Below are 21,765 nucleotides of genomic sequence, written 5' to 3'. Positions count from 1 at the left end.
AAGATTAGTTTGACATGATCTCCCTGAAGTAAACCCATGCTGTTTTCATCTTTCAATCCATGAGATTTTAGATGTACTACAATCCTATCCTTAAGTATGGTTTCCATTAATTTCCCCACTATTGATGTCAGGCTTACTAGACTATAGTTGCCCGATTCCTCCCTACTACGTTTCTTGCGAATGGGCACAACATTTGTTAATTTCCAATCTTTTGGGATGACTCCTGTTACCAGTGATTGGTTAAATAAATCTGTTAATGGTTTTGCTAGTACACCGCTAAGCTATTTTAATAGCTTTGGGTGTATCCCATCAGGTCCCTGTGACTTATTTGTATTAATTTTAGACAGCTGACTAAGAACCTCTTCCTATGTAAAGACACATGCATCAAAAGTCTTCCTCCCTAACGGAGGTCCTTTTCCTTCATTTTCCTTTGTAACAACTGAACAGAAGTATTTATTGAGGCAGTCAGCTAGTTCTTTATCTTCTTCCATATGCCTTCCTTCTTTTGTTTTTAATTTGGTAATTCCTTGTTTTAATTTCCTTTTTTCAATATATGTATCTGAAGAATGTCTTATCACCTTTTTTCACTGACTGAGCTAATTTCTCTTCTGCCTGTGCTTTAGAAGCTCTTATAACTTGCTTGAACATTCTCTGCCTAATTTCCCTGTCAACCTCTTTTTTTTATTTTTTATAATTACTAAATGCTAACTTTTAGTTTTTAATGATTTTGGCCACTTCTGCTGAGTACCACAGTGGTCTCTTCCTTTTTTTGCTTTTACTGACAAGCCTAATGCAATTATCTGTTGCCTTCAAAAGTGCCACTTTTAAGTAGTCCCATTTCTCCATCGAAACTGTTCCAGTCTGACAGGGACTCGTATATCACTAATCTATTTTTAGAAAAGTCAGTTTTTCTAAAATCTAAAACTGTTTGTTTGTTTTTGTGTGGTGTGACTCAGTCACTGTACTTATAGTAAACCACACTAACTGGTGATCACTAGATCCCAAGCTTTCCCCCACAGTAATATTAGATACCAAATTCCCATTTGTAAATACTAAATCTAAAATGGCCTACTTCCGGGTTGGCTCCTCAACTACTTGCTGTAAAGATAATCCCAGTAGGGAATTTAGAATATTTGTACTCCTGGCAGAACTAGCTATTTTGGTTTTCCAGTTTACATCAGGAAGATTAAAGTCTCCCATAATGATAACTTCCCCTTTCAATGTCATTTTAGCCATTTCCTCAAGTAGTAGATCATCTAATTCTTTGACTTGGCCAGGTGGTCTGTATATCACACCTACACCAGTTACCTTATGATTATCAAGCTGCAACGTAACCCAAACTGACTCTAAATTGGTCTCGCTAACTTGTATTAGATTAGATTTTATGCTATCTTTCATATACAGGGACACTCCTCCCCCTTTCTTGCCTTCTCGGTCTTTCCTATATAGAAAGAAACTTGGTATTGTTATACCCCAGTCATTACTTTCATTGAACCACGTCTCAGTAACATCCACTAAATCTATATTCTCAGATGCCATTATAGACTCAAGTTCATTGATCTTATTTTCTAAACTGCGAGCATTTGTAGACAAGACTCTTGTCATTTCTTAACCTATGTGCTACTGGCATCTTCTGGCTTTGTGGCCAGTGTAGAAGAGACCTAATGAAGAAAATGAGCCCCTCCCGATTATGAATATACTCTTTCTTTCAAGCAGAGATTAACTCTCTCTATTTACTTAGACATAAAGGACCACAGTTCTAATGCAGTTTAAAGCCCTTCATATCTTTTAGTTTATGTAGCAGGGGCTCTTCAGGTATGCCATGCTAACAGATGCCAAAGCATAGGAATAATGCACAAAGTGATATCACTACACGCATAAATCCTGTAATATGATATCACATCATTAAGGAGATAATCTATGAAGAAATGCCACCTACTATATAAGTTAATTCTCACTTTGATGCCACATTATAGGGTTTATACGGAAAATATCAAAGCAGAATTATACAGTGGTCCTTCAAGTTACAATGCCCTCAGAATAAAATATTTTTAACATTGGTATTTTCTGGTCCATTGTAACTTAAAGGGACACTGACAGGCCCAATAACCATAATTAGCTGTACATATCCATGCACAGGTCTTCTAATGTGCATTTAAAACATATAAGTATCCCCCCTGTCCACATTATGAATACTGCAAACTCGTGTTTTATAACCTGAAGTAATCCCTGTTCTTTCTGCCCAAGGGGTGGGGTTTCAGCTTCTCTGGGCACAAGAGAAGCTGAAACCCCGCCCCTTGGGCAGAAAGAACAGGGATTAGTTCAGGTTATAAAACACGAGTTTGCAGTATTCATAATGTGGACAGGGGGGATACTTATATGTTTTAAATGCACATTAGAAGACCTGTGCATGGATATGTGCAGCTAATTATGGTTGTCAGTGTCCCTTTAAGTCCACCCATACAATGCCTTAGGCAGGGCCAATCTGCATGAGTATTTCACTGTTAAAATACCTGTATTATTGAAATGTATGCATGGATTAGCTTTCTACGTGCAGTATGTAGTATTATATGTACTATACTATTCTGAAAATTGTGCTGCTCCTTGGACACCAGGTAAGGGAGGCTCCATTTTATGGATATATGGGAGTACTGTACAGGACCCTTAAGATGCCCCTTACCGTAGAAAATGATTCTAGACGCCATCAACTTGCAGGATAACAGGCTGGACTGGATGGACATATGTATTATTTCAGCCTTACAAACTATATAACTATGTTATTATGTATTTCTTATTTTTATATATATAGGAATTTGAATCTGGTTTAGCTATTTACTTTTCTTTCATCTTAATTTTTCCTTATTTTGCACTAACATTTTGAGGCTTCAAACCCAATTACTAGTTTCCTATACAGTTAAAGTGGTTGTCTGGGAGTTTAATATTGATGATCTATCCTTAGAATAGGTCTTTAACATTAGACAGGGTGGGGACCCCTCAGCTTGTTGATAATGCTGCAATACCTAGCACAGCCACTACTATATGTGTAGTGTGACGGACTGAACAGTCACTGGGGCTGCTGGAGAAGCCTGAGGGCCAGCCTCCTTCTCACGGACTATGGACCCAGAACTATGGAGACTCCCTCAGACCTTTTGGGGTTACAAGGAACTATGAATCCTGATTTATGTGTGGAGTTTATATGCCACATATTTCCTATTGCCCATTAAAGGTGCAGGGTGTGAATACAGCAACACAAAATGGGTTAACGCTGCACTGAGACTCCCACTGATTGTGTTAGTGATGGGATTAAGATAGCTGACTCTAGGAGCAGCCGACTCGTAGATGAGTAGATCACCCTATGATACACTCAGGAGATAATCCCATCACATGTGTCTCCTCTCTCCCTATTCATTCATTATGGAGGGGGTGAAGATGTCTGTTTGCATGTTGTTCATGGTTGATTGATTTATGTTGTTAGACTTTTTGAACTGTATATATGCTGAGTTGATCTTCAATAAAGAGAGTTCCTGTTTTACATTCAACATAGAGCCTCGTCTCATGTGTGTGGGGATTACTATACGCTGTATACTCCCCTGGCTATAACCCCTAGCTCTTGTAAGAGCTGTTCCTGTTCTTGGTTACTGTGTCGAGCGGAGTGCTTGGAGTCCTCGGGAAGCACTAGGAGCATCCATCAATGGAGGTACCCAGTCGTGGTGCCAGGAGATCCGTTACATGTAGTATTCTGAATGTATGGTACACTGTAAACAATAAAGAGGACACAGCACACACTGAAGAGGTGCAGCCTCTTTGAACTGCTGACAGACATGTTGGCCAGAGTTGGACTGCTACTGATCTAATATTGATGGCCTATTGCATACATTATCAATATTAGCATTTTTGACAACCCCTTTAAGGTCACAAGTTACAAGATTTTCTACTTACAGTGGTTATCCCAAAGCCAAATAATTTCGTAACTTTACACAGTATGGTGAAACATGAAAGCATTAAAAGGAGTCTGTCAGCAGTTTTGACTGCCTAAAACTGCTAATAGAGGTAGATAGACGAGGAGTACCTTTTTTGGGTACTCATGCTTTCTGCATGACCAAGAAAAAGAGTTAATGCCCCCAGCACAGTAATTGCAAGTGCCATGGAGAAGGGTACCTTTATGTTCAGAGACCCAGGCTCTCTGCACTAAAGGCTTCCCAACACCTCCGCTCTGCTATGTGTGACAATTATAGCATCCAAACACAAGACACTGCACGTTAAGGAACCACCTACCTGTCACTTGTGATTGCAGCACTAGTGGCATTGAAAACTGTGCTCAATCATGCAAAAAGCAAGGGCACCTATCAAGTTATGTTTAAATACCTTTATCCCTCACCTTTCAGGAGTTTTGAGGGGTTAGAACTGCTGACAGACTTATCTTCAATAAAAACATCAAAGGGATGTGAAAGTACAGGGATATCATACAATGTGATGTCACAGAAGAGGGAGAAACCACAGCATAATGACCAAAAAGATAACACAGCACCAAATAATGCATACAGCTACATCATTCATGCTGAGATTAGCCACTCATAGATGACATTGCATAGGGATAATGTAAAAACTGATGTCACAACAGAGAAACAAAACAATCAGTGATAGCTAAGGGATAATGCACATAGTCATGTCAGTACACTGGATGGAATTATATAAATAGTGATGTCAAAGTACAGGAATACTGCTTATTGTGGTTTTACAAAAAAAGTTTTAATTGCACAAGATACATATTTGTGCAACGTGCCGCCCCCCCAGGGCTGCTCATATCCCAGCTTTTTTGGAATGCCAACTGGTGATGCAGCCTTATTAATTTTGTATGTCACATTGCTCCTACCTGGATACTGTTGCTCCTCAGGGTGAGGCTCTGTAGCAATAAAGGAGTGAGTTGTAGTTGGTGGAGTGAGAACCCAGACTTGGCAAAAATGCAACAGTTACTTGAATAAACTTGCATCCAGACAATACTTGGTTATTCTCTTGGCTTCGGCAGGTTTTGGAGTAAACTGGCAGGCAAACTTGAATACCTTGCTTTATCTCTGCTGTGCTAGACTCGGTCTTCGGTCTGGTAGATGTAAACTGTAAAGAGTCAAGGTGATCTATGAACTGCTTGCTTTGGGAGACTCCTGCTGCAAGAGGGGAGACTCCCCTCACTGCGACATGTCTGCTCTCCTTCCTATTCTCAACTTCACTTTTGACTGACTATAGCTTCCTACAACCACTCCCTTGGTAGGAAGCAGGACTAGTCCAATTCTGCCCAAAGGCGTGGTGGTGGGGAATGGAATGGTAGGCTCCATTCTATCTAAAGATCTCTCTCTGCCATATACACTGCCACCTGCTGAATAACCAGGCACATTACCTGTAATACAATACATGACAGTTACATAACAATATTATTAATGCACAATATCAAAGGCGCTGGAATAAATACACAAATTACATTCTTTGTTGACCATTAGAGACAGTAGCAGGGTGAAGGAATGGTAGTTCCCACTCTGGGGTACTATAGTTGCACATATAAAGTATTAATTGCACTGTTGAGCTGTTAGACTGCTATGTGTCTACCTACTTTAGAAAATGCCAGTACTGTATTTATTATGTGACATGCTACATCATGTATATATAAAGCAGGTTAAGATCCTATGTGTGACATGCCATTTGATGTGCCTTATGCTGCTGTGAGATGCCAGTGTGATACTAAGTAATGTGCTGTACATCGCTGTGGATTAAATGCCTTGAGAAGTTATGTCATGTTCAAGATGTACACTATATTGTAAATGATGATATAACAGGTAACCTGTGAAATTGGGATAACATCTACATGAGCCATATAGCCTCAGATAGGATGTCAATTAATGCTATAAATATGTATGTGTTAAACTACAATATGAATTATGTAAACTGCTATGTCTTTGTTGAGAAACCACACTGTAAAATGTTGGTGTGTGTCTGTAAATAAGGGGTTCATTTTCTTGTTGACCTCAACGATGGGCTGTGTCATTGCTCAGCATATGGGTACACCTATGACAGCCCCATACTGTGTAGTACCATTCTAGTATGCTAAAGACCAGCTGCACTGCGTGGTAGTTAGCTAGCAAGTGGGGGTGAATGATGCTTGCTATTTGGAGCATTATTCTTGTGTCCTATGTAGAGATTGGAGTAGCAACAACAGCAGCAGCAGAGTTGAACAATAAACAGGTGCAGCTGGGGTGTGGCCTGCACGCTGAAGGCGCTGGCTTCCTAACCGGGAGCTCCGCATTCAGCACTAGAAATTGTCTAACATCGGCTAACCTGTCAATTTAATTCATGAGGAATCTAGCCCCTGCTGCCAATCTACCTATGGGACGAGTAAAGAAACCTCAAGCTCCGGCGAAACTCATAGTTTTTTCACAAGCCGCCATTGCAAAGCGGAAGCCCAAAGTTGACATCCTCACCATCTTGCTCGGGCTCTCCCGCCTCTTCCCCAGGTGGAGTGGCTGCCTTGCCTCCGCAGCTGCCCATGGGCTCTCAGGTACCCACAGAGGAGCTGCTCCGCAGCATACTGGACTCTCTACGAACTTCTTTAAAAGAGGACATTCATCATATACTTAGAGAAGTACAAACGAAGGTTGCGCAATTGGGTGGCAAGGCAAGATGGCGGAACTCACCACATCTCACTAACTGTTTATCGACACTAACAAAGCCCTTGAGGAGGAGGTTGGAAAGCTGACAGCAAAACTACATGACATGGAGGATCGTAATCAGCAAAACAATGTACCTCCTGAAACAGAGTTGATAAACTAGGCAAAGACCTAAAGGAATTTTTTTAATTGAATAATAGCTCAGACATATCAGCCACAACCCTCTGGAGTACTCATAAAGCATATATGAGAGGTCTGCTACTTCAATTGGCAGCACGCTTGAAAAATCAAAGAGCTAAACTAATGTCAGAAGCGTTAGACACACTATCTAAATTAGAAATAGCTTAGAAATCGCAACCATCCCCCATTCTTCATAAACAGCTATTTGAAGCTCAGGCCCACCTTAGAACCCTCCTCCTCTATGACCACGAACGATCGATGAGACGTCTGAAAGCAATTTATTATAACATAGGGGATAAAGCAGGTTCTCTTCTAACCAGGAGGGTAAAGCGTAAAATTGCAATGAGTAAGATCGTAAAACTGCCGATTTACAATTACTTACTCACCCCCCAAAAATAGCAGACACCATTGCAGACTTCTTTGAATCCTTGTATAATTTAAGGAATCATACTCTCAACCCTGTCCCGAAGATATAGCATCATTTCTGGACCCCTTAATCCTTACCTCAACTGACTAGGACAGATCTAGATACATTAAATGCTCCTATTGCTTTACGGGAAATAGAGCAGGCAATATGATCTGCCAAATTACACTCTTCTCCAGTGTTTCGGATGTCTCTGGGTCCGCACCTTCAGCGACTGTTTAATACCGTCCTGAGTTCGGCCCATATTCCTACAGATATGCTAAACGCTACAATAGTTATCTTACCCAAGCCAGGGAAAACAGTGGATACCACCACCAACTTCAGACCTATATCTCTGTTGAACACGGATATTAAGTTGTTCTCAAAGCTATTAGCTCCCAGGCTCAATAAAGTCCTTCCATCCCTGGTGGAAATAATGCAGGGACGGAACCAAATGTATGATGGATCTTCTGCATGTGGCGGAGCTTTCTAGGTCTCCTACGCTGTTTCTGTCATTAGACGCAGAGAAAGCCTTCGATAGAGTGCATTGGGGGTATCTGAAAAGGGTGTTATATAAATTTGGATTCTCTGGTCCTATTGTCAAATGCATTATGGGACTATACTCAAATCCTTCTGCCAGAGTGCTGGCATCTGGGTACCTCTCTAGGTCATTCCACATAACAAATGGCATGAGGCAGGGATGTCCCTTGTCCCCATTAATCTTTGCACTAATTATGGATCCTCTAGCTGAAACTATCAGAACAAATCAGGATATATTGGGTATAACTGCTGGAACACAACATCACACATTAACACTTTATGCAGACGATGTGATCTTGACAATGACCAACCCTGAGGGGTCGCTAAGAGCTGTGTGGGATGTCCTACAGAGGTTCTCCGAGGTGTGTTACCCCTGTATATTACTGACGAGGTAAAACAAAAAATCCAAGATGTGTTTCAAGTTAATTGGGTAAAGGACCATATTACATATCTCGGTATATTACTGACCCCTAGCAACCAAACAGCTTGTAAATGTGAACTTGAGAACCTTAAGCACGGAACTAAAAGAGGATTATGGCACCTTAACTAAACATAATTTGTCCTGGATCGCGAGAATCAATATTGCCAAAATGCTTGTCTTACCAAATATAATATATATAATCGCCCAGCTTCAGACAGATATGCTAAAATTCATATGGGGCCCCAATAGACCTAGAGTTTGCAAATCTGCATTATATCCAACTCTAAGGAAAGGAGGCCTGGGTGTGCCAGATGTGAAAAAATACTACTGTGCTTCGCTACTATCACATGCTAAAGAATTGTGGCAACCTTCCAGCCCACAAAGGTGGTTGCAGCTCGAAGAAGCACTTATCAGAGGATCCTTCCTCAGAGGCTACTTAGCTGCACAGACTCAGGCAATTCCAATATGATTTACCAATAGGTTCTATGGTAGCCACTTCAGCGGCTTGGAAGCATCTACTCTCCTCCCCAAAATGTCCTACTGACATTACATAGGAATCAATTCCCTCTAAAATCGCTGGAGTATCATATTCCTAATCTATCTCTGTCCCCTTGGTATTCAAGAGGCATAGATAATATTGGGAAACTATACAATGGAGGAACCCTTCTACAGTTTGAATCACCTCATGCTAAATACGATCTATCTAACACGCTCTTCTATCAATACCGTCAACTCCGGCACCTCCTAAACTCTTAAACCCAAAACAATCCCCCCAAACCGGTCACAAAAATCTCCAAATTCCTCAACCTTACCTCTGGAGCCAAAAAAGGATTGTCCATAATATATCAGTCCCTCTCCTCACCTTCTTTTCTCAGGTAAATTACCCTTCGTGATTAAGTGGGAGGGAAAACTTAAAACCACATTTTCACTTGTAGATTGGCATGAAGCGTTATTTGGGGCAATCAAACCTTCCAAATGCATTAACCATGCTGAACAAAACAGGAAAATCCAATTACGATGGTACCTCACACCAGACAGATTGTCACATATAAAAGGGGACTACCCTTCATCATGTTGGTGGAGGTGCGGGCATAGGGGCACTCTGGCCCATATGTGGTGGTTCTGTCCTAGAATCTCACCATTATGGCAAGAATCAGCAGACCTCATTTCAGAAATAACAGAGCATTCTAATAATCTTTTACCAGAACTGGCTATACTATGCATAGGGTTTTCTAATATCTCCTGAGACTTGAGATGGGTGGTAGCTCACATTCTTACAGCTACACACAAAGTTATAACCCGACACTAGAAAAAAGGAATTACTCCCTTAATCACTGAGGTCCAGCAATTAGTGAATCAACACATGTAACACGAGATAGTGTACTCACCGAGCCTACAATCTAGAACTAGGGTCCTTAACCAATGGATGCCTTGGCACTCAAGTTCTCATGCCTCACCTATTCCAGATGCTATTTTGTGAAAGCATCCATATACCTCATCCCCGCCGCCCCCCCCCCCCCTTGCCCCCTATTCCCCAATTCCTTTCCCTACCTTTTCCCCTCTTTCCTGCCCATATTATACTATTGCTCCCAGACTCATACAGTATATATGCACCTTAAAATAGATGTTCTGGAAATTGGCCACTATACCTAGGGCCAATATGGCCTAATTCATATGTTGTACCTACATGCTTGTACAATGTTATGACTTTATACGTTACGTTATCTATTTGCCTCTCAAGTCCGGCGCTTTCTGGAATTATGTTCTGTATATATAATAATTCAATAAAATGTATTGAAACTAAACAGGTGCAGCTGATCAAAGCACTTCCTTCCCCATGTACCAGTGTGCAGTCAGAGAACCTTGAAAAGCCTGGTCAGGAGGAGGAAACCAGCCAGCTTGCCACAAAAGAGAAACACATGTGTAGAGGTTGGTGTACAGGACTGTGCAAGGTATAGACAGTCATTGAGTGCAGTTAGCTGTGGTTGAGAGTAATAACTGAGGACTTTGAGCTTGTGTGTGCATGCAACATGGACACAATCCTGTTGACATGCCTGTGTACGGTGTGGTCCATGGGCAGAGTAGCAGTGGCCTATACCAAGCAGCAAAGAGCCATTTTCATCCCTGCGACTTAGAGGAAGACTTCTGAGAACCGTTGTCATCACTCATTGAGTTCGGTGCACTGCCAGAGGACCAAGTAAACCTGTTGCCACCAATAAAGACACTTGTAATTGTCAAGCATGTTGGCTCTAAGAAAGATTGTTGTAAACATTAAGCCTGTTGCCTCCAAACAGACTTTGTAGTCATCAAGGTAATGGCTTCTTGTGAGACTATTGTAACTATTAAAGAGCTTGTCTCACGTCAACAAACAGCATTTATCATGTAGAGAATGTTAATACAGGGCACTTACTAATGTATTGTGATTGTCCATATTGCCTCCTTTATTGGCTTAATTCATTTTTTCATAGAATTATACACTGCTCGTTTCCATGTTTATGTTCACCCTACCAACCAGCAGCAGTAGGCACCAGCCTATATGCACTTCCATGGTCCCAGCCACCATAGAGATCAGCATCTTTTCCTATAGTGTGCAAGCACGTCCACCTGTTGCTAAATTGCAGGGTGGTCATAACATGGAAATGAGCAGTGTATAATGTGATGGAAAAATGAATCCAGCCAGCAAAGGAAGCAATACGGACAATAACAATACATTAGTAAGTGCCTTGTATTAACTTTCTCTACATAATAAATGCCTTTTGCTGAAGTTAGACATCCCCTTTAAGCTAGTTGGCTCTTGTCAGAGTCTTAAACCCAAACTTCTTGCCCCATGTAAGTTCAGGAAAAACGTTGTTCCATGTAACTGTGTCTGTCTGATTCTTTCCACCATCCTTAAGTGTGGAGCCCAAGTACTCCACTCACTGGCAAAAAGATTCTGGGTAAGGTGAGACCTACCAACCCCCTTACAAAGTGATGTCAGAATTATGTCACAGTAGTGGGGTAAGGGTACTTTCACACTAGCGTTAGACGAATCCAGCAGGCAGTTCCGTTGCCGGAACTGCCTGCCGGATCCGGAAATCCGTGTGCAAACGGATATCATTTGTTTCCGGGTGCGGATCCGTCTGACAAATGCATTAAAATACCGGATCCGTCTTTCCGGTGTCATCTGGAAAAATGGATCCGGTATTTATTTTTTCCACATTTTTAAAGGTCTGCGCACGCGCAGACCGGGTCAGGTACCATTATAACATTTCAATAGAAATTAATTCCGGCAAGTGCTCTGGAATTTTGGCCAGAGAAAGTACCGCAGAATGCTACAGTATTTTCTGTGGCCAAATACCGAAAAAGTGACTGAACTGAAGACATCCTGATGCATACAGAATGGAATGATTTCCATTCAGAATGCATTGGGACAAAACGGAAGCGTTTTTTCCGGTATTGAGCCCCTATGACGGAACTCAATACGGGAAAACTTTAACGCGTGAAAGTACCCTGACAAGCACTCTGATTTTCTAGTACAAAAAATCAGTACATAGTGAAGTCGTAGTACAGAAATAATACAATTGTGTTACAGAACGGTCACAAGGTACACAGCAATTGTGCATTAGAGCTAGAATGCATTTAATTATGTCATAGCATAGTAAAATGCACACAGCGATGTCACAGCACAATATAATATGGATAGTAATGTTACAACAGAATGATAATGTGACCCTATTGTGAAACCAGTGCTGACAGCTTATTTCTAGTAGTGATGTCATAACGCCACAATAGTTATGTTACATCACAGTTACAATGAACACAGAACACATTGTATTTAAAAACAATGTTATAATACAGAAAATACATAGCACAAGGCATAATACACAAATCGATGTTACAACACAGGAATATAGGTGACGCTACTGACATTGTCACAGAAAAGGGTTAACCTTCGCGGGGTCCCAAGCAGGGACCTGTCCTCTTATTGAAAGGGCATTTTAAAAGGGTGGTCTGGAAATAGATAACCCCTTGAGGGTGGGTTCACAAATATGTTTTCTGCAGGGTCTTTTTCTGCTGTTTTGCAGATTTGTGGAGCTTTTTGCGTTTGCGACTTTTGGTGCATTTTGTTAGATAAAGGTGGCGTATTTAGTCTGTTTGGTTTCTTCTAAAAACCGCTGATGCACTTGGTGTTTTTTCAGGCCTTTTTGTATCACCTTTAGGGCTCATGCAAACAAATGCGTACCTGCCGTGCTCATATTGTGACCCGCAAACAGCGGGTCTGCAATACACGGGCACCGGCCATTTGCACCCCGCATCACGGATGCGGACACATTCACTTGAATAGGTCGACAATACGGAGGTGCGGTGCGGATCAGAGGCACGGAGCCCCGTGGAAGCACTACAGAGGTTTCTCTCCGTGCCTCTGCACCGCAAAAGAAATGGAACATATTCAATTTTTTTGCAGTGCGGACAGATCACAGACCTATTCAAGTTGAATGGGTCTGGATCTGTCTGCGGAATCTGGACGGATGTTGCAAATTGCGGTCCACAGTGCACGGAACGGCCCACCAATGGGCCCTTATAGGGGAAAATGGCTGTAAAAATGCTAGTAAGCAAAGTACTTGCAAAAAACTGTTGAATAATGTCACAAATACCAACACAATATGCAGGTAGGCCAAAAAAAAAATGTGCATTTTTTTTGTGGTAAAAAGGTACCAGTGCAAATTTATGCGTGATGGGGCTGTAAATGTTAAAGCTGTAGTACATATGCTCCTTGGCATATACCTGCAGACTCAAGTTTATCACTTTCCATGTCCACGATGATATGTGTATGATGTCCACACCTGCTATGCAGTTTAGGTAATGGTTGTAAAGCAGAGTTTTGCCTTTGCCTAAAATTAACAAAAAATAGATCAGTGAAATATTTTGAGATTTTTTTTAACATTTTAAGGGTTGTCCTGGCTGGAAAACCTCAAACATATTTTACTAATATGGGTATTTCTTACCACAATATCACCTCTAAGGTTCCGTCTCTCATTGTTTTTCCTGAGTTCAGTGTTAGGGCTCATGCACACAAATGTATTTTTGTCCGTTCTGGGTTTTTTGTGACCCTGTATGTGGAATCATTCACTTCAATGGGGCAGCAAAAAATAAAATAAAAATGGAAATGATTATGTATAATCTGTTCTTATTAAAATTTTTATATAAAACAAGCCTATAAGACATCTCAAAATGAGCATTCAAAGAAAATAAAAAGGTACCTTCAGAGTTGAAGAAAATATACTGCACTTAGATATTCCAAACTTCTTTACTTAAAGCTGTGTTAGATCCGTCATAGGATCTCAATAGCGGGGGGAAAAATGTATTCCATTCCCATGACGCACACAAAAGCGCTGCAAGCACAATATAATTCAATGGCTGACAGATCAGTTTTTTCTGACACAAAAGAAAACTGATAAGCCCCCCCATAATAGTTTTAGAAACTGATCTGTTTTGGCTATTTTAGAGATAATACAACCAGATACACCCATAACGGATGCAGACGGTTGTATTGTCATGACGGAAGTGTTTTTGCTGATCCATGACAGATCGAGCAAAAACGCGGATGTGAAAGTAGCCTTACACAGCCTGATGTGGCAGACAATTGTCGCCGCTGCCTTCTCAAATAACTGATTGGTGGGGGTCCCGTGTCGGATACTGATGTATTATAATCTCAGGAAAAAACTGTGGTTAAAGAAACTAGGGGAGACATGAATTGTCAGTGTTTGGAAAAGAAAAGAGAAATTGAGGCAAAATGTCTATTTTCACCACACTCATCCGACCAAACCAAGAAATACGCTTAAGGTGATACCACCAGTAATCGTCTACGGTTTTCTTCTGTAGTGGAGTTGAGATCAAACAGATAATAGTTGCTATGGAATCTGTAACCCCAAATCTGTTATACTTTAAGACTGTCAATAGCACAAATCACATGTGACAGGCAGTGCTGTAGCAAACCTTCTTTTATATAAACATGATGTTATTTCCACAAATCAAGAAGTCAACTTAAACAAATTCAAATCAGTTCAAATCAAGGGTAAGATAAAGTGAAAAAAAAATCAGTCCATATTCCACATGGTGTCTCTCTGTACTGGGAATTGTCTCTTCTGTCTCTTTGTCTCTCTGTACTGGGAATTATGTAGCATATCATTTTCTATCCCCTACACAAATTGTAATTCTAATTAAACCCTCCCTGACACACACCAAACATGTACGGCGTGCTGATAGAGCAAGTACAGTAGCTGTACTTACTGTTACTAACAGCCGATCCCCTGCTGTAACCGACAGCATCATTGAAAACTCTGATGCTGGCAGATTGACTCTTTAGATGCCGCAGTCAATGCTGACTGCCACATCTAGGGGGTTTACAGATGGAGGAGGCTCCCTCTCTCAACCCTGGGCTGGGTCTGACACTGTCAGTGTAAGGCCCCTTTCACACAAGCGAGTTTTCCGCGCGGGTGTAATGCGTGAGGTGAACGCTTTGCACACGCACTGAAACCTGACCCATTCATTTCAATGAGGATGTGTACATGAGCGATGTTTTTCACGCATCACTTGTGCGTTGTGTGAAAATCGCAGCATGTTCTATATTCTGCAATAAATTTGTAAGTTGGCTATGCATAGTAGAAACAGGGGCTAATGCCCACAAAGTACCCTTGCTCGAGGGCACTACATATTCTTCAGATTAATCTTTTGTATTTGGTAAACTTTAAAGAAGATCAATATATTAACACCAAGACCTTCTTCAAAGAAAGTTATAGAAACGTTTTATTTTCATCCTTTCAATTCTTTTATCAAATGTGTAAGGTCAGAAGAAACTGTTCCAGTAATGATGATTATGACCAGCAAAGCCAAAAAAAAAAGATTTATAAGAATTGATTATCCTGTAGAAATTGTGGAGGAAGCAGTAAAGGCAGCCAAAGGAAAGTAAAGGGAGAGCGAGATCTTGTTTCAGAAAAATGAAACAACATAAAACAGAATAAATGCCCACATTCCATCACTAATTTCTCTAGGGATAACAAACTTACAGAAAAAGTTTTTACAAAAGCACTGGCATATCCTTAAAAATTATGGGGTGGTAGAGGATATTGTTATCGATCGCCCTAGAATGGTATAGAGTATAAGCTATAGAAATCAGTGTCAGGCAGCTGCTGCCAAGGCCAATAAGATAATGGATTGCATCAATAGGGGCATAGATGCCCGTGATGAAAACATAGTCCGATCACTTTACAAATTATTAGTCAGACCACACATGGAGTACTGTGTACAGTTCTGGGCTCCTGTGAACAAGGCAGACATAGCAGAGCTCGAGAGGGTACAGAGGAGGGCAACTAAAGTAATAACTGGAATAGGGGTACTACAGTACCCTGAAAGATTATCAAAATTAGGGTTATTCACTTTAGAAAAAAGACGACTGACGAAAGATCTAATTACTATGTATAAATATATCAGGGGTCAGTACAGAGATCTCTCCCATCATATTTTTATCCCCAGGACTGTGACTGTGACAAGGGGACACCCTCTGCGTCTGAAGGAAAGAAGGTTTGTACACAAACATAGAAGAGGACTTCTTTACGGTAAGAGCAGTGAGACTATGGAACTCTCTGCCTGAGGAGGTTGTGATGGTGAGTACAATAAAAGAGTTCAATAGGGGCCTGGATGTATTTCTGGAATGTAATAATAATACAGGCTACAGCTACTAGAGAGGGGTCGTTGATCCAGGGAGTTAGTCTGATTGCCTGATTCGAGTCGGGAAGGAATTTTCTTCCCCTAAAGTGGGGAAAATTGGCTTCTACCACATTTTTTTTTTTTTTTTTTTGCCTTCCTCTGAATCAACTTGCAGGCTAACAGGTTGAACTGGATGGACAGATGTCTTTTTTTCAGCCTTATAAACTATGTTACTATGTTACCCCTCTAAAAAGTATAAAGTATGTCACACTTAATAAAAGTGTTATATTAACAAAAAAGTATAAAGTATGCCACATTTTAAAAAAAAGTGTTATATTAACAATATAAAAAAATCTCTCCACTCACAGAGTGTCCATTATAGAAATCCTGAGGAACTAAAATAAGTGGGGATATGTAAATTGTGGAGTCACTGGAGAGGGGGCAACTTGTTGAGGAGGTTATCCCCCAAAAATTGACATACAGTACAAACTTAACACCATAGCAAATAAGGGCCTCAACATTGAGTTGGACATAAATTGGTTTATCAGCAAATTATATACAGGGTGGTCCACGAAAAAGCAGCCCTCCTCCATCATCTCCAAATTAAACTGCCTAATAGTAAATTTGTTTGAGTTGTCCAAAGCAACCAATCAGAACTCAGCTTTCAGTTCCTACAGGGCTCTGAAAAAATTAAAGCCGAGCTCCGACTAGTTGCTACGGACAAATAAGGCAGATTTACTATTAGGCAGTTTGATTTGGAGATATTGGAGGCGGTCTACGTGGGCCACCCTATAGAATGATGGCTATAGGAACACTTGAGCTGTTCTGATAGATGTCGAGAATTTTGTTTCTGAGGTAGTGAAGCCAGCCAGCTAAGGAATCCTAAGGTGAGAGAACATCCAGTGCCATCGGAGAAGATGAAAGGAGACCCTGTTACCCTCTGATCACAAAGTAGAGAGCTGACAATCCGTATACTGACCATTTTTATGAAACTACTGTATTAACTCCTTGCCAACGCAGGACGAGAATACTCATCCTAAACAGCAGGTTCTTTCTACATTAGGACAAGCATTCTCGTCCTGCAGTTAGCCCCCTTCCCCACAAGCACCATCGTGGTCACCAAAAGAGGCTTGGCTGTTACTGGCAGCCGGGCCCCTGCTGTATCCACCAGCATCTGTAAAAAAACACTGATGCCAGCGGATTAACTTTCTATATGCCATGATCAATGCTGACCGCAGCATACAGGAGGTTCACAGAGGGAGAAGACTCCCTCTCTCACCCCATTGGGTCCTTGTGCTGCGATTGCAGAGTCCCAATGGTTGCCATGGCAACTCCAAGCCTTGCATAGGACTTGAGGCCCGGGAGGTATGGAGGCCTATGAGGCCCAGCCCCCAGGCTGATGGTCAATGCAGTACAATGCAGCATGTATTGTACTGCATTAAAACAGGGATCAAATGTTAAAATGATAAAATTTTAACGTTTTAACATCAAAAAATACTATGTACCCCAAGATGGTACCAATGAAAACATCAACTCTTCCCGTAAAAAAACGAGCCCCCATACAAGACAAAAAAATAAAAATAATATGGCTCTCAGAAAATGGTGACACAAAAAAAAAATTTTTTTTCAAAAATGCTTTGTAAGGCCTCATGCACATGACAGTGTTTTTTCACTGTCAGTGATTTGGCTTCAGTAGTCCGTGTCCGATTTTGCTTCAGTTGTGTTTCATTGTGTCATTCATTCATCTAGAAATGAATAGGACCTCCGCTAAACTGTACAAAAATGACGGAACGGATGGGGATGCACACAACGGTCGTGTGCATGAGGCCTAAAAGTGATAAAATGTAAAAAACACTATATAAAAGTGGTACCTCTGTAATTGTACTGACCAGCAAAACAAAAACATGTATCATTTTTCCTGCACTGTGTTCGCCGCAATAACAAAACTCAAAATGCAGTGACAGAATTGTTGGCTTTTGTTTATCCTGCTTCCCAAAAAGCAAACTATAAAGTGATCAAAAAGTTGTATGTACCCCAAAAAGATACAATAAAAATGGCAACTTATTCTTCATAATATAAGCCCTCATACAGAAAAAAATTAAAAACATATGGTTCCCAGACAATGGCTGCATTGGTGCCCAGAGGCTCCACATATGGAGTGTTGCCGTATTCAGGAATAGATGGGTAACAAATTATGGGGTCCTTTTTCTCCTGTAGCCCCTTAACAAATGACTAATCTGAGCCTAAAGCAATATTTTGCTGTAAAAAATGTAATATTTGATGTTCATAGCCAAGTGTTTTTAAATTCTATTAAATACCTATCAGGACACCACTTGACAAATTCATTGGGGAGTATAATTTCCAAAATGGAGTCACTTGTTGGGGGATTTTACTGTAGGGTCTCTCAGGTTCTCTTCAAATGCAACACAGTGCCGGAAACCATTCCAGCAAAATCTGCCTTCCAATAGCATATTGCGCTTTCCCTTCTGAGTTCTGCGATGTGCCCATACAGCATCTTATAACCACATATGCTATGCTGCCATATTCAGTAGAAATTCTGGGATCTTTTTTCTCGTGTTACCCCTTGTGAAAATGAAAAACCTAGGGCTTAAGGCAACAGTTTATTCGAAAAATTGTATTTTTTATTTTAACAGCCAAATGTTTCTAAATTCCATGAAATGTGGTCAGTACACCCTTCAACAGATTCTTGGGGTCACTTTTTGGGGGGTTTCCACTCTATAGGTACTACACAATCTCCTCGAATGTGACATGGTGCCCAAAAACCATACCAGGAAAATCTGCCCTTCAAAAACCATATGCATTCCTTCAATACTGATCCCTGTCAAGTGCCCAAACAGCAGGTTATGACCACATACAGTATGGGGTATTGCCGTGTTCAGGAGAAAATGCTTAACAAAATTTGGGATGTTTTTTATTCCTCTTACCCCTTGTGAAAATAAAAAATGGGGGGCTTATGCAACATTTTATTAGAGGAAATTCAATTTTTTATTTTCTCAGCCACGTGTTTCTAAATTCGATGAAATGTCTGTGGGGTCAAAATGGTCAGTATACCCTTCAATAAATTCTGTGAGGGGTGTAGTTTCCAATATTTTGAAATTCCACCTCCCTTTTCCCTTTAATTCTTGTGAAAAATGTAAAGGGTTAATAAAGCTTGTAAAATTAGTTTTGAATGATTTGAGAGGTATAGTTTTGAGAGGTAGAGTCATTTATGGGTGGTTTTACTATATAAAAAGAACAGGCTCATAGCGGCTCTCCAAAATTCCTGCCTTGGATTGGTGCTCTATCTCAAGTGGCTCACCCAGCCACTGAAATAGTGTGAAATATGTAGAAAGATAATAGACAGGCACTCTACATCTGGTTACCACACAGATTATATTGATTCAAATATGGTTAAAATTAGTAAATAGCACGTCTAAAATATAAAATGAAATAAAATAAGAGTTGTAGGTGTCAATCGGTGATCCAACTTGTGTTTTGATTATTGTGTGCAGGTTCCTCTTATAAATTTGTAATTAAATGTATGTATGTGAAGAGTTGCAATATCTTCAAATAATCGTACTATATGAAATATATTATAAAAAGATATTATAAAAGCATAGTGGAGTTTAAAAATGTCCTGTTGGAGAAGATAAAAGAAAAACTCCTTGCTGGTAATTGTTAATTGTCCATTTTTGTATTCATACACATCATGTGATTTGAGTAAAAGTCGGCTGATTCCCGTAGGAGATAAAAAAATTGTTGCAAATTCTTAGGTCCGTCAGATGTTGATTATGGACATTTCATGTCTTTAATATAATAATGTATGGGCAGTTCATATCTTTGGTATGGTTTTGCATCAGCAGAATAAGTTGTTAGATTAGCCAGGAAAGCAGTGTGCAGTATAGTAAGCTTTATTACTCACTGTTTGGTGGTGATGCGATACCCGTTGCTACCAGTGGCGTCCCACACGATAGTTAACGGTACTCATCCTGTTGGATGGTTTTCACCGCTGTGCGGTATTGAGGTTGTGTGTAGGGATGGTCTCGGGCGTGCTGTTTCTCCTCGCTTGGGATGTGCAGCTTGTGTGGCCCGAGTCGGCGTCTCACGTGATCCGTCACGTGGTCTCCTGCACTTCGGTCAGCTGATGTCTTTGTCTTGCGCTGCTTTGTAATTTTCCTTATTCCTCCTTATGTTTATGAGGGAATAAAATTCTTCAGTGAGACAGTTTGGGTGTTGGTGGGTAGTCTCTGCAATAGTAGATAATGCCAGACGCGTTTCGAGGTACTCCAACCTCTTCCTCAGTGGCCATGTTTAAACCTTTAAGACTGCCCTTTTTTTTACCCACTTCAAAAATTACCCAACCAAAAAATCCGACCTGGAGTCTATTCACTGGGATTCATTACTCATACCAAGTCTTTATACTGGAACATTTCACAGTTTTGTCTGCGTTTTTCGTGCGATTTTTGTATATGTATGTATATATGTGTAGATAAGTACATTTGTTTTTGCTGTTTAAGCTTCTTTGTTTATTGTCGATTCACAGATTATATGGAATCGTTAAAATGAAATCAAATAATTCAAGGATAAAGAAAAATATAGGAATAAATGATTAAAAAATGGCTCAAAAATACAATACAAACCGGATTCCCCAAAAAGTTGGGACACTAAACAAATTGTGAATAAAAACTGAATGCAATGATGTGGAGATGGCAAGTGTCAATATTTTATTTGTAATAGAACGTAGATGACAGATCAAATGTTTAATCAGAGTAAATGTATCATTTTAAAGGAAAAATACGTCAAATTTTCACGGTGTCAACAAATCCCCAAAAAGTTGGGACAAGTAGAAATAAGAGGCTGGAAAAAGTAAATTTGAGCATAACGAAGAGCTGGAAGACCAATTAACACTAATTAGGTCCATTGGCAACATGATTGGGTATAAAAAGAGCTTCTCAGAGTGGCAGTGTCTCTCAGAAGCCAAGATGGGTAGAGGATCACCAATTCCCACAATGTTGCGCAGAAAGATAGTGGAGCAATATCAGAAAGGTGTTACTCAGCGAAAAATTGCAAAGACTTTGCATCTATCATCATCAACTGTCCGAAGATTCAGAGAATCTGGAACAATCTCTGTGCGTAAGGGTCAAGGCCGTAAAACCATACTGGATGCCCGTGATCTCCGGGCCCTTAAACGACACTGCACCACAAACAGGAATGCTACTGTAAAGGAAATCACAGAATGGGCTCAGGAATACGTCCAGAAACCATTGTCAGTGAACACAATCCACCGTGCCATCCGCCGTTGCCTGCTGAAACTCTACAGTGCAAAGAAGAAGCCATTTCTAAGCAAGATCCACAAGCTCAGGCGTTTTCACTTGGCCAGGGATCATTTAAAATGGAGTGTGGCAAAATGGAAGACTGTTCTGTGGTCAGACGAGTCACGATTCGAAGTTCATTTTTGGAAATCTGGGACACCATGTCATCCGGACCAAAGAGGACAAGGACAACCCAAGTTGCTATCAACGCTCAGTTCAGAAGCCTGCATCTCTGATGGTATGGGGTTGCATGAGTGCATGTGGCATGGGCAGCTTGCATGTCTGGAAAGGCACCATCAATGCAGAAAAAATATATTCAGGTTCTAGAACAACATATGCTCCCATCCAGACGTCATCTCTTTCAGGGAAGACCCTGCATTTTTCAACAAGATAATGCCAGACCACATTCTGTATCAATCACAACATCATGGCTGCGTAGGAGAAGGATCCGGGTACTGAAATGGCCAGTCTGCAGTCCAGATCTTTCACCTATAGAGAACATTTGGCGCATCATAAAGAGAAAGGTGCAACAAAGAAGGCCCAAGACGATTGAACAGTTAGAGGCCTGTA

The sequence above is a fragment of the Bufo gargarizans genome, chromosome 5, assembly GCF_014858855.1.
Source record: "Bufo gargarizans isolate SCDJY-AF-19 chromosome 5, ASM1485885v1, whole genome shotgun sequence".
In the NCBI taxonomy this organism is placed as follows: Eukaryota; Metazoa; Chordata; class Amphibia; order Anura; family Bufonidae; genus Bufo; species Bufo gargarizans.
The sequence above is the reverse complement of the archived record's forward strand: the minus strand, read 5'-3'. Positions refer to the sequence as shown.